Here is a 13,102-nt window from a genome sequence, read left to right as displayed (position 1 = left end):
GACAAGCCACTAGAAAGATCTTACTCTTCGGTCTGGCCATGGAGCTTTCTTCCCAGGCCAGCAAGGAGGCAGCCTTGATGAACCAGGAAGTCTGGGAAGAGGCCCAGGGCACCCCATCATGCAGCCAGTGGTACTTCAGTCCAGAGGCCACAGACATCACCACTGTCCACACACGTGATGGTGGGGTGTAGCGATAAGCCCAGCCTATTAGGGGGCGTGTTCGCCTTGGGCTAATGTTTACATATAAATCTGGCAAGCATGAGCCCCGCAGCTCTCTTTGTTTGTATTTCCTGATCTTCACTGGATTGCTGGTGTTGTAAAATATCCCTTCATTAAAATTTGCTGTTTCATATTAAAAAAAAGAAAGATCTTACCTCTATGAAGTCTTCAGATTAAAAGAGTGAGTTCCTGTCTTGTCCTGCCTTATATTCCTCTCTAATGCTGGGATTAAAGGCCTGCACCACCAGTGCCTGGCCTCCATGGTTAACTATGGAGGCTGCAGGGATTAAAGGTGTGTGCCACCACTACCTGACTTATACAGCTGATTAGTGTGGCTAAGTTTTTACTCTGATCTTCAGACAAGCTGTATTTATTAGAGCATAAACAAAATATCATTGTATTTCCCCTTTTGTCTAATTAAAAAAGGTTATAGCTAATAAAAAAAAGACTACATACAGTAACTTTGTACAATATATACAGGCAGTAACTACACCAATAATATCTAGTCTATTGCATTTGACAAATTCAGAGAAAATACTCCATATCTATCCTATCCTGGTGAGTCCAGAGTCTTGTACCTAATTTACTTTCTGTTATAACTTGCATTACCATCCAAAACTATCTTTTGATATCTCTCAACCTTATACACTTTACACTTCGTTAGTGGATTTCCTTTCTGAGTCTTGAAAACAAGGAAAACTATAACTATCTAGTCTTCAGCTCCCTCAGAGACCTGAGAAGGAAATACTATTAACTGATTAAGCAGAAAGTGCGAGCAAGCAACTTCCCAAAAAATGTGAGAAATGACAGAAACAGCTGACTGCCTGGACAGTCACCCAAGGTTCCTCTGCAATGTTGGGTCATTCATCTTCAGCCTACAGGGCTAGAATATTCAACAGATTTTTCTATGAAGCAGGATTTTGAAGGACTATCTCACCTCATCTTGACAAGATTTGAAAGTCACTCTCTTTTATGTCCTGCTTGTCCAATTAGTACAGAAAACTGTCAGTAGTCCAGGCAAGAACATTTTCTGGTCCAGTTCTTATCAAGGAGTTTCTTCAATGTCGTCTCTGAAGTAGATTATTGCTGCCAGGAGAAGATGTGTCTCATTTTCAAAAAAAAAAAAAAAAAAAAGGACCTATGAGCCAGGAGATGGTGGTGCACGCCTCTTTAATTTCAGCACTTGGGAGGCAGAGGCAGGTGGATCTCCATGAGTTCGAGGCCAGCCTGGTCTACAAGAGCTAGTTCCAGGACAGGCTCCAAAAGTCACAGAGAAACCCTGTCTCAAAAAACCAAAATAGGGCTGGAGAGATGGCTCAGTGATTAAGAGCACTGCCTGCTCTTCCAAAGGTCCTGAGTTCAATTCCCAGCAACCACATAGTGGCTCACATCCATCTGTAATGAGGTCTGGTGCCCTCTTCTGGCCTGCAGACACACACACAGACAGAATATTATATAAATAAATAACTATTTAAAAAAAAAAACAAAAAACCAAAATTAAAAAAAAATCTTAAATGCCATATCTGTAGATCTCTGAAGTGTTTGAAGATGACCTGTCTATCTAAAATATATCTGTTTGACCTTGAGAACATACCTAATATGACTACAAGTTTAATTGTAATAGGTGACTAATTACTAACCTGGAATTCCTTATTATCCTAAACAGTTGGTAAAAATAACTTTGAAGGCCCGGCGGTGGTGGCTCACGCCTTTAATCCCAGCACTTGGGAGGCAGAGGCAGGCGGATCTCTGTGAGTTCGAGACCAGCCTGGTCTACAAGAGCTAGTTCCAGGACAGGCTCCAAAACCACAGAGAAACCCTGTCTCAAAAAACCAAAAAAAAAAAAAAAAACTTTGAAGAACTAGAAATTTGCATTTCATTGTTAAATAAGCTTAAATATTTTGAACAAGATTAGAAATGTATGTACAGTATGTTTTAATAATATTAATCTTAGATTTTTATCAATGTACAAACTTTGTATACAATATATAAAAGTCCAATCCAACGTAAAATATTTAAAACTAGAGTTGCTTTTTTAAAGTAGAATCAATAACCTACCCTTTTATCCTATCATTGTATACCCCTTTTTTCTTTTCAAAACAAGAACTCTGAATCTAATATCCTTTGTTCAACTTTCGTCCTGACTGTAACCAATAACAACTTATAACCACCCCCCTAAACAATGACAAATATTCATAACCCATTAACAATCAAAAACTGCCCACCCCACCTCTTGGGAATATGAACGTCATATTCTTAAATTTACTTCCTGCTGTCTGGGAGCCATGGCATCTTCAGGGAATCCTGAAAAGAAAATTTTGGGCTTATTGTCAAGTCCTGGGAGAGGTGGCCGTGTCATTGGTCATCTCCCAGTCTCTGCATAATGGGAAGTGCAGGGCTGTCTCAAGTCCTGGCTAGAGCAGTCTGTGAGGCTGGATCACCCCAGCTGGCCACCTTGAAATTGTCTGAGCAGTTTGTAATCCAAAGTCAGTCTTTAGGTGGTGTTTTTCAGCTTAATGGTGTTATCATAGTCCTGGAGGAATCATCATTGTGGGATCCTACCTTTCTTTAGGAGACTTCAAAGGTCCCTGTTAGGCATGCTCAAGGGTCATTGCACAAAACTGAGACTCAAACCTGAAATCATGTACAGAAAGGTAGATAAAACTTTTTTCTAGAATTAGTATTCTATATGATCGTTAATATCATAACAAAAAATTTAAGATATATATATCTTTTAAAATTATTGCTTAAGAAATGCTGTTAAAGAATCAGTATGAAACCAAAGAATTATGAGATTGGTGGCAATATAATAGTCCTTAAATACTTGTTTTCCTTCTGTCCCATATCAGGTGGCTCTTTTGACATGAGACAGAGATTTTGGATTTCACTTTATATTTTTGGTTGTGACCCTACCTTTTAATGGCTGAGCCATCCCTCCAGGCTGGATTTCACTTTAATAAGCATGATTGGGCCGGGCGATGGTGGCGCACGCCTTTAATCGCAGCACTTGGGAGGCAGAGGCAGGCGGATCTCTGTGAGTTCGAGGCCAGTCTGGTCTACAAGAGCTAGTTCCAGGACAGGCTCCAAAGCTACAGAGAAACCCTGTCTTGAAAAAACAAACAAACAGACAAAAAAAAAAACAGAAAAAAAAGAAGAAGAAATAGAGAAAAGGTGTCATAAACTCGGCCAGTCCGCAATGTCATGGCAGTGATCTCCACTGTCCCCTTCAGGTAACTTGGGTCTGTACTAGTTCCTTAATGACCTAGACCCTTTCCTCAATCTCCCATATTCTTTCCCAATCCTAAAGCTACAGAGTGTAATGCCTGGTGTGGTAACACTCCTGTAATCCCAGCACTCAGGACAGAAGCAGGAGGATTGCCTCAACTTTCTGAAAAGCCTGGTTTACATAGGAAGTTCCAGGTCAACCAAAGGTGAAAGTTACATCCTGAAACTGTCTCAAAAAGCCAAAGAGAAGCCGGGCGGTGGTGGCTCACGCCTTTAATCCCAGCACTTGGGAGGCAGAGGCAGGCGGATCTCTGTGAGTTCGAGACCAGCCTGGTCTACAAGAGCTAGTTCCAGGACAGGCTCCAAAACCACAGAGAAACCCTGTCTCGAAAAAAAAAAAAAAAAAAAAGCCAAAGAGACTGGAGAGGTGACTCAGCAGTTAAGGCACTGGCTGCTCTTCCAAACAACCCAGGTTCATTTCTCAGCACGCACATAGCATAGCAGCTCAAAACTGTCTGTAAAGCTAGTTACAGGGAACCCGAAACCTTCTTCAGCCTTACATGCAGACAAAACAGCCATACACATAAATAAACGAATAAATAAATAAAATATTAAAGCCAATCCAGGATACATGAGATTATGTCAAAAAAAAAAAAATACTAGGACCATAATTACCTTGTCCACCTGGTGGCTACCAGGTGGCAGTAGACACTGTCTATCCTTGGCAAGTGAGAAGGAAATAATAATTCATGATTTCTTTGGTGAATGTTTTGCCTCCCTCGTGGTAAACAAAGATTTTACAGCTAAGAATAGAAAAGGCCAAAGTCCCAGGGCCTGGAGAATGTGTTGTCCTTTGAACCTCTTATTAAGCTAAAGCTATTAGAGCAACAGGTTTTGAAAGCAGGAAGCCAGGGCAGAAGAACAGGTTTAGCAGGTAGGCTCTGAGCAGTGTGTTAGGAGAGGAGTTATTACTCACTAACGCGATGCCTCCCTTTGCATGGGCAGGACATCGTCTCTGAGCTTAGCGCATTAGCACACTATGTGTTCGGTCGAACACAAGGGGTGCCCTGTAGAAAGCTAAGACAGGAACAGCCCGGTATCACCCGAGAAGGACACATATGCACACACAGGCACACCGGGGCACTCCATCTCTTGCCTCAGGGTAAACTGTCTTGACTCTTGAATGGAAAACAGGAAACTACCAGTTATCAAACACCTAGTTGGTGTCAGCATTAGAGGAGGCGTTTTCATTGTTATCTGATGGGATTGGATTGAAATTTTTACTGATAATGAAGCTGAGGGTGACATAATCTGCATGAAGCTGCAAAATTAGTAAGTGGTAAAGTCAGGACATGAGCTCAGATAGTCAGAGCCCAGCGCCAACCTCTCCGTGGAACACGCCAGGGTGTTCGGGTACATGAGAACCTTTGAAACCTCAGCCTGAGGGTAGCCTCGTATGCCTTTGATCCAATTAGAGAGCCGCATTTGTTCAGTCAGGTCTTCAAAGCACCAAGGGGGTAGCCTCAGACAGACTGCCTTCCACATGACTCGAAAATATACCTCTGAATGGTGCTTTGTGACTAGGATGTTCCTGAGGCAGGAGGACCAGAAGTTCAAATACCGTGTAGAAAGTGAAAACAGATTCCCACACATGGCCTTCTGATGCCGCAGGAACATCTTGGCACTCATGTGTGCATACTGACATACAAGATTAAATTAAATTAAAATATATGTATATTAAATTATATATTAAATTAATATATAATTATATATATTAATATATATGTGTATATATATCAGAGTGGTCAGGGAGCATGCATTAAATTCCAGCACTTGGGCAGCCAAGGCAGGTAGATCCCTGAATTCAAGGTCTACATACAGAGCAAGTTCCAGTACAGCCAGGGCTATTACACATAGAGAGACCCTGTATCAAAAAAAGTTCAAAGACATCCTGGAAATCACAGAAAGACTCTGACTAAAATGGCAGGATGGCGGGGGAAATCAAAGTTTTTGCTCATGGAACAGAAAGGTGACTCAATGGGTAAAGGCTTTTGCACCAAAAGTCTGATAATCTAAGTTTGGTCCCTGAAACTAACATGGTAGAAAGAGAGAACCATGGCCACAAGTCATTCTTTGACCTTCACATACACACATATAAATAAAATCTTCTTTATCTTGCTGGGGAGATGGCTCTAGTTAGGGAGAACTAATTGCTCTTCCAAAGGACCCAAGTCAGTTCCCAGGTGGCCCACACTGTAACACAATTCCAGGGCATCCAGCATCCTTTGCTGGCTCTGGCTCCATGAGTACCTACGTGAATGAGCTCATAGACATACACTTGGATACACATGAAAAAAATTAAAGTATATCTTTAAAATTAAAAAGTAAATGTAAAAGATTTTAAAGTGGGGAGGGGAGGAGGATGGAGCAAGTGGACTTCCTGTCCGTCCACAGGAGTGAACACTACTAAAGCCTCTTTGGAAAAGACTGGGCAGTTATGCAGACAGCGAAAAGAGCCATCCAAGGCCAAAGCCATCCACTCTCAAGCCACCCGAGAGAAACAAAAACAGTCTACACAAAGACTCGCCAAAGAACACTTGGAAGCTTCCTTGTAACACCAACTAGAAACAACTGGTCCTCCTGTCCCCGTGGAAGGGCAAACAAGGGTCCCACAAAAGCACCCTATCCAACTCGATTCCTGCACTGCCAGGAAGAATGAACTTCGTTTGTTTTGTGGTTTTGTTTTGACAGGGTTTTTCTGCGTAGCTCTGGCTGTTCTGGATCTCGATCTGTACATCAGGATGGCTCCAAACTCAGAGATCCAGCTGCCTCTGCCTCCTGAGTGCTGGGGTTAAAGGTGTGTGCCACCACCGCCTAACTGGAGCAAAGATCTTAAATGCACAGTTTGGCAATATGACCTTTTGCTTTGTTTTGTTTTTGTGGGGTTTTGGTTGAGACAGAGTCTCAGAGTTTCACAATGTAGCCCTAGCAGGCTTGGAAAAGCCTTGAACTCACAGAAACCCTCTTGCCTCTGCCTCCCAAGTGCTAGGATTTGATGTGGGATTTCCCTCTGTATGCTGTGATTACTATTAATGAATAAAGAAACTGCTTTGGACCTAGAACACAGCAGAATTTAGCTAGGCTGAGAAAACTAAGCTGAATGCTGGGAGAAAGAATGGTGGGTCCAGAGAGATGCTGTGGAGTCACCGGAGACAGAGCCGGTGAGACACAGCCATGTGGTGATACACAGATTAATAGAAATTGGTTAAATTAACATATAAGAGTTAGCCAGTAAGAAGCTAGGGCTAATGGGCCAAGCAGTGATTTAATTAATTACAGTATCTGTGTGGTCATTTTGGGGCTGAGTAGCTGGGAACCAACAAATGGCCTCCAACAACAAGAATTCAAAATGTGCACCACCCCCACCGAGTGATGGCTTTGCTTTGAGACAGGGTCTCACGTAGCCCAGGCTGGCCTCAGGCTTCCTAGGCAGTCAAAGCTGGCCTTGAACTCTTGATCTCTTGCAGTCATCTCCCAAATGCTAGGATTACAAATGTTGGGCATCTTGCACAGCTGTCATGAAGGAACTTCTATGAAGAAGATAGATGAAATCCAGGCGTAAGAGGATACAAAACACTCTTCTGATTATGCGAAGATCTGAAGTAAGCACAGTGGTAGTTACCTGGCAGGAAAGCTTCCGGGCTCACAAAGGAAAGTCCTCACAGCAAAGCTCAGTGATTGCTTTCCAGCATGCCAATCCCTGGAATTTCCTGAAATATGGGAAACGCATTGCACAGTTTGTGATACTTGACAGTGAAAAAAAAAAAAAAAGTAAAATAAGGCTGGATGGTGGTGGCGCACGCCTTTAATATTAGCACTCAGGAGGCAGAAGCAGGTGGATCCCTATGAGTTCGAGGCCATCCTGGTCTACAGAGTGAGTTCCAGGACTGCCAGGGCTAAACAGTGAAACCCTGTCTCAAAAAAACCAAACCAAACCTCTCCCCGACCGCAAAAAAAAAGTAAAACGTGAATGTTTTCCGGTTCAACCCCCAGTATTCCGCATGCAAAAAGTATTTCAGCCAGCAAGGCGCTGACTGTGCTCCCACTGCTTGGGAGGCTGGGAAAAGAGGATTAGGAGTGCAAAGTCATCCTTGGCTATATCGCAAGTTCGAGGCCATCCTGAGCTACTTGAAACTCTGCCTCAAAAATAGAAATAAACTGGGCGTGGCGGTGCCCACCTTTAATCCCAGCACTTGGGAGATGGAGACAGGCAGTCTCTTTGAATTTGAGGCCAGCCTGGTCTACAAAGTGAGTTACAGGACAGCCAGGGATGTTACACAGAGAAACCCTGTCTCGGGAAACCAGTAGGTAGAGATAGATAGATAGATAGATAGATAGATAGATGAAGGAAAGTTGGTTTGTAGAGGACTGAAATGGACAATGTGTACATAAGAAATTAGGTGGAAATGAACTGTAGGAAACTTGCCGAGGAAGTGGCAATCTGAACATGTTCTAAATTCTGGTAGACTAGTGGGCTACATGAAAGGAGGCAGAGCCAAAATTCACTAATCAAGCAAACAAACAGACAAAATGAGGAGTGGTGTGTGTGTGTGTGTGTGTGTGTGTGTGTGTGTGTGTGTGATTTGCTAGAAGGACTTACAGGCTGTGGCCCAGCTAATCCAACATTGGCTGCCTGTCAACAGAAGATCCACGAATCCAGCAGTTGTTCAGTCCACAAGGCCGGATGTCTCAGGCAGTCTTCAGTCTGCACTGGAATCTTGAGGGAGTCTAGAGTGCCAACGAAGGAATGGACTTGCTAGTGAGGGCACAAGCAAGTGGGCAAAGACTGAGGCTTCCTTCTTCCACGTCCTTGAAATAGGTTCCCAGTAGAGACTGTGGCCCAGGTGAGAGGTGGGTCTTCCTACCCCAAAAGATGTGGATTAACAAAGATCTTCCCGCTTCAAATGATTTAATTAGTCAAAAATCACTCATAGGTATGCCAGGCCTTTTTATGTTAATTCCAGATTCCAGACGTAATAAAGTTGACAAAGTAGTCGTCAACCAGGTGACTCTAGGTTGTGTCAAATTGAGAATAAAAACTAACCAGCAGATAGGCAGTGGTGGCGCCCAGCAGTCGGGAAGCAGAGGCAGGCGGACCTCAGTGAGATCAAGGCCAGTCTTCTCTACAAAGCAAGTTCCCGGACAAGCTCTAAAGCTACACAGAGAAGCCCTGCCTCGAAAAAACAAAACAAAACAAAGCAACCAGCACAGTGTGTGTGCAAGCACGCATTTCACAAGCACAGTGAGTGTGTGAGCACACACCCCACAAGCGTTCCCGCGGCAGTCAGAGGACAATGCATGGAAGTCTGCCCTCTTCTGCACCGTGAACCCACAGAGTCATCGAGTTTGCAAGCAAGAGCTTTTACCTACCGAGCCATCTCGCTAGCCCCTGCCCTGTTTCAGTTGTTGGTTGGTGCTGGGTTTTTAGTTTGTTTGTTGAGACAGGGTTTCTCTGTGTAGCCCTGCTTTTGGTTTTTAGAGACAGCATCTCACTATGTGCCCCAGGCTGGCCTCCTATCTCTATGTAGACAAACCTGTCCATGAACTCCCGATTTTCCAGTGCTGGCCTTACAGGTGTGCACCACCAGGCCTAGCTTTGGACTATGGTTTTTGTTTTGAGACAGGGTTTCTCAGTAGTTATGAAGCCTGTCCTGGAACTCACTCTGTAAACCAGGCTGGACTCGGACTCACAGAGATCGGTCTGCTTCTTCCTCCCAATTGCTGGGATTAAAGGCGTGTCCCACAGCTACCAGTCAAAAATAAATAAAATAAAATAAAAGATAAGGTGGAGAGCTATTGAAGCGGTCAGCCAATACCACCTTTTGCTGAAGCCTTTTCCCTGGTGGCTCTGGGGAATGGAGCCAGGGTCATGTGCAGGCGAGGCGAGTGCTCTACCACTGCTCCAGGGTCTTGGGCAAGCTAGGCCAGCGCTCTACCAGGGCACTGCGTTTCCAGCTCAGCTGAAGACTCCCCAGCCCTGTAGCCTGCCACACAGGGCTTCTGTTTAGCCCCTCTGTCCTAGAAACAGTTGTGTAGACCAGATCTCAACTCACAGAGATCAGCCTGTCTCAGCCTCTCGGGTGCTGGGATCAAAGGTGTGCGCCATCCAGCAAGAACACACAATAATCCTGTCTGGAAAAAAAAGGCTCAAGCAGGCTATTTCTACATAGCTGTGAATGACTTGGAACTCACTGTGAAAGACCCGGATAAATCCAGACCCCACTAGCAGGAAAAATAGAGCCAAAAATCTAGCAGGAAGAGGAGAGCCAAAAATCTAGGTTAGCAGGTTCAGTGACTCTGTTTCAGGAACTAGCTGAAGATAAAGTTAGATTATAATCTTCAGAAACAGGGAGTTAGCACCTTGTGATTATCACTGGTATTTTTGGAATTTTCCAATGACGCCCTCCCTACCCCCTTTGGATTATGGTGTTTGGTTTCTTCCCTTAAATACCCCTTCTCAGCCGGGCGGTGGTGGCGCACGCCTTTAATCTCAGCACTCGGGAGGCAGAGGCAGGCGGATCTCTGTGAGTTCGAGACCAGCCTGGTCTACAAGAGCTAGTTCCAGGACAGGCTCCAAAACCACAGAGAAACCCTGTCTCAAAAAAACAAAACAAAAAAAAATACCCCTTCTCCCAGCTACTTGGGGTCGAACTTTCTACCCCGCATGGAAAATGAGTTTCGGCCCCAGTGCACTGGTTCCTGTCCTGTCAATAAACCTCGTGTGATTGCAGCAAGGGCAGTCTCTCATGAGTTCCTGGGGGGTCGTGTTATCCTGAGATTTGAGTAAGAGTCTCCCCGCTCCAGAGGTCTTTCAAATGTAGGTACAGAACTCATGGCTATCCTCCTGCTTCTGCTTCTCAAGTGCCAGGATTATCAGCTTCAACTAAAACTTTTTTGTTTTTTACATTTATTTGGTGTGTATGTGTGCCTGTGTGTGTGAGAGACAATCAGAGAACAACTTAAGAGTCTGTGCTTCCTTCCACCCTGTGGGTTTCAGCGATCAAAGGGGTCAAACGGGGACTTCCAGGCACAGTGGCAAGTAGCACTGGCCCACTGCCAGTCCTGAAGTTTTAAAGTACAAAATCCACTTCCCCAAGGTCTGCCCCATCATTGGGGAAGCAAAGGCAGTTTCCGGGTCTCTGAATAAGAAGTCCCCGGATGGCCTGAGCTGCGGCTCAAGTCAGGGTGGGTGGGTCCAGAAATCCCTTCTCTGTCAGACGGAAGTCCAGGCAGCCTGTGCCCAGGGTCAGTGTCAGACTGCTTAGCTGTGCTGTATTTGGTGACAGACTCTGACCTCTTGGACTCTAGACCTTATTATGCCAGTTTCAACTTCTGATGTGGTTCCACTTCACCCTTACCCCAGTGATCTCTGTGGACCTTTTTTCTGCTGGTAGTTGTCAGGAAGCCCTGTCTCAAGAGCCCCGTCTCTCTGGAAGAACCAGAATCCATGGCTTTATACTCTGGCAGCCCTGGAGTTTTGCCTACTGGCTACATTGGTAGCCAGGGAATCGCTATGAAAGCGACATATGCAGTGCTGTTTATGTGAGTAGTGTGCACATCTGGAGTTGTTATGTGAGTAGTGTGCACACCTGGAGTTGTTATGTGGGTAGTGTGCACACCTGGAGTTGTTATGTGAGTAGTGTGCACACCTGGAGTTGTTATGTGAGTAGTGTGCACACCTGGAGTTGTTATGTGAGTAGTGTGCACACCTGGAGTTGTTATGTGAGTAGTGTGCACACCTGGAGTTGTTATGTGAGTAGTGTGCACACCTGGAGTTGTTATGTGAGTAGTGTGCACACCTGGAGTTGTTATGTGAGTAGTGTGCACACCTGGAGTTGTTATGTGAGTAGTGTGCACACCTGGAGTTGTTATGTGAGTAGTGTGCACACCTGGAGTTGTTATGTGAGTAGTGTGCACACCTGGAGTTGTTATGTGAGTAGTGTGCACATCTGGAGTGGCTGCAGGGAGGGTAGGGAGGCTACACACTCCCCTTGGGGCCATGATTTCCACACACTACAACAAAAAATGAGTGGAGAAAAAGATCTTCTGAAAAAAAAAGTGCCAGGCCATGATGGCGCACGCCTTTAATCCCAGTGCTTGGGAGAGAGAGGCAGAGGCAGGTAGATCTCTGAGTTCAAGGCCAGCCTGGTCTACAGAGCAAGTTCCAGGACAGGCTTCATAACTAAAGAGAAATCCTATCTCCAAAAAAAATTCATAAGGTAGCAAAATTACAGTTATGAGGTAGCAGTGAGAATGACTTTATGGTTGGGGTCACCACAACATGGGATATTAAAGGGCTGCAGAATTAGAAAGGTGGAGAACCACTGCTCTAAACCCTTCAACACCACCCCTATTTTCTCTTTTCAGATCCATGGCCTTTTCGCATTGATCATTGTCACGTGCATGTATGTACATATATAGCCCTATGTACGTAAGCACAACCGACCTGGTCTGTATGTTCTTTGTGTGTATGTGTTGGTATATACTCTTCCCTGGGGAGACGATTTCTCCTGCTCTCAGGATTCCTTAGCTGGTTTTAGTTCTTTGTGTGGTGTTGAGGCCCTGGGGGTTTTTCTGCATCCTGTGGGCCACGGCCAGTGTTGGCCATATTGACAAGACTTTAAGGATGTGGCTCTGACCTTCCTAGGAGTTTCAAGTTCACAGCAAGACAGCAAAGTCCCCGTTCTTCTGGCTTTTTGTTTGTTTATTTGTTTGGGTTTTTTGTTTGTTTGTTTGTTTTCGGGACAGGGTTTCTCTGTAATTTTGGAATCTGTCCTGGAACTAGCTCTGAGACCAGCCTGAACTCAAACTCACAGAGATCCACCTGCCTCTGCCTCCCTAGTGCTGAGATTAAAGGCGTATGCCACCACCGCCCAGCTCTGCTGGCTTTTAACAATATTTCGACCTCCTATTTTCCAATGACCCCTGAGCTTGGGTGTGCCATGAGGCCTGGCTGCTATGACAATGTTTTGTTTTGAGACAGGTTGACTTTAAATTTTCTTTCTTCCCCCCTCTCCCCCCCCCCCAGACAGGCTTGCTCTGTGTATCTCTCTCTGGCTGTCCTGGAACTCATGCTGTAGACCAGGCTGGCTTTGAACTCAGAGATCCATCTGCCTCTGCCTCCTGAGTGCTGGGATTAAAAACCTGGCCTATGAATCATAATATAAATATTTTTGGAGGTAGAGATTGGCCAAATGGGCAGTGGCCACACATTGAGAACCACTGGTTTAGAGGGAGGGAAGGGAAGGAGAAAATGATGTAATCACAATTTCAAAATATGGATGGCAAACATTTTTTTAAATTTACATGGCAAAAACAGTACCAAACATATTCAAATCACCAAAAACAGGAATTTTAAAAGTTACTGCAGAAATGCATTTGATATAAGAAATCGCTATGTGTTGAACTGATTTTTTTATAAAACTATTACTTAAAACTTAAAATAACCAAAACCCAAGCCAACCATCAGGATGAGTGTCCGATCACAGGTCTGCTACCCACGCAGTCAGGTCTGAGCCGAGGGATGGAGTCACGGAACTGCTCTGTGCTGTCTTCACAGCCTCTGGTGTGCAACCCTACCCGGTCCCTGGCTGCGTGT

This window comes from Microtus oregoni, unplaced genomic scaffold, assembly GCF_018167655.1.
Source record: "Microtus oregoni isolate MIOR12 unplaced genomic scaffold, Mior012 000046F_ref0000063, whole genome shotgun sequence".
Classification (NCBI taxonomy): Eukaryota; Metazoa; Chordata; class Mammalia; order Rodentia; family Cricetidae; genus Microtus; species Microtus oregoni.
This window is presented reverse-complemented; position numbering follows the sequence as displayed.